This window comes from Cornus florida, unplaced genomic scaffold (genome assembly GCF_030987335.1).
Source record: "Cornus florida cultivar Cherokee Brave unplaced genomic scaffold, ASM3098733v1 CherokeeBrave_3.0.0_Hap2_Chr04, whole genome shotgun sequence".
In the NCBI taxonomy this organism is placed as follows: Eukaryota; Viridiplantae; Streptophyta; class Magnoliopsida; order Cornales; family Cornaceae; genus Cornus; species Cornus florida.
This window is the reverse complement of record NW_026775574.1, coordinates 29194941-29196454: the sequence shown is the minus strand read 5'-3', so window position 1 is coordinate 29196454 and position 1514 is coordinate 29194941. Positions and strand designations below refer to the sequence as shown.

Below are 1514 nucleotides of genomic sequence, written 5' to 3'. Positions count from 1 at the left end.
ATTGAATTGATTTGTTTTTAAGTCCAAGCATACCTTCTTGTAGAAGGCACCAACCCGTGTGGAGGCTTTTAATTGTTTGTGCATTGATATTATTGAGGAGTTTGGGAACATCGTATGTGGAGATTGAAAAATTAAAGTGCTAGTGTGTTGACTTATTCTAGTGCATGCATGGTCGTAGATTACTTAGTCGTCCTCTTGCTCTTGTAAATCAAAATCTCGAAGTTTCCCTTCGGCATTTAAGAGGTAGTACTAGGGATAATCATCCTAATCTTCTAAATTTTGATCATCCATCACCTTTAATGGAAGACCCAATAGATCCAATTGAAGATCCCATTGGAGATCTTGGTTATGTGGATCATAACGGTGTGCACCACCTACCACAAGTTCATATTGTGGATCCTCAAGGTGTGCATCCACCCTTGGGAATGCCACAACCCATCAATCTTGTTGTGCAACAACCTAATCTAATGATGCCAAGGCCAAATGTTGTTCCCCCAATTGGTGAGCAACAACATCAATATGTTCAATACCCTCATCAAGTTCAAATGGCATACCCTCATCAAGGTCAAATGGCATACCCTCATCAAGGCCAAATGGTATACCCTCCTCTCAATCCTCTTAATCCTTTCAATCCTCCAATGGTTCTTAGGGATCGTTACACTCCAAATCAATATAATGCACCCACTTGCATTCAAGGCTTCCACCATTAATATGTGCCCCCTTTTCTATGGGTTGAGCAATGAAGAGCCTTATAAACATTTAGATAAGTTCTTGGAAGTTTGTTCCACCGTGAAAATCACGGATGCATCGGAAGAAGTCCTTAAATAAAGCTTTTCCCTTTCACTTTTCGGGATAAAGCTAAATATTACTTTAAAAAATTGGGGCCAAATTCAATCACCTCTTGGGCACAATTGTAAAAAGAGTTCCTAAAGAAGTATTACCCCGCGAGTCGAACCGATTCTATGAGAACTTCCATTCATGAATTCGCACAAGAAGAAGAAGAACCCTTTCATGAAGCTTGGGAACGTTTGAATGACTTGCTACAAAAGTGTCCACATCATGACATATCTAAGTGGCAATTAGTTCAATGTTTCTTTTCAAGTTTATCCGATGCTAATAAGGGCATTGTTGATGCTTCTTGTGAAGGCAATTACATAGAAAGAAATGAGGATGAAATTTGGTAGCTTTTTGAAAAAATGAATAAAAACTCAATGCATAAATCTTCATCTTCTAAGGGTGGTCGCCAAGCAAATGTGGGAGGAAAGAAAGCTCTAAATCAAATAAATTCCTCAAAGGTTTAATAAATTCCTTTTGAATCAAGGTCTAACAATTCAATCTTATCCTCATCATTCCAATGAAATGTGCATGATTTGTTCTAGTTACACTCACCATACTTCAAATTGCCCTCTTGGACAAATCATACCAAATGAGTCTCAAGAACAAGCAAATGCCGCTTTCATTCATCAAGGGAACAACCCTTATTCCAATACTTAAAATCCAGGGTGGAAGAATCA

The 1514-nt window shown here is 38.4% G+C and overlaps 1 pseudogene; it reads right to left on the bottom strand.

Annotated features, from left to right (window-relative positions):
* Positions 1–968: 968 nt before the first annotated feature.
* Positions 969–1066, bottom strand: LOC132305669 (small nucleolar RNA R71; annotated as a pseudogene).
* Between the last annotated feature and the right edge of the window lie 448 nt (positions 1067–1514).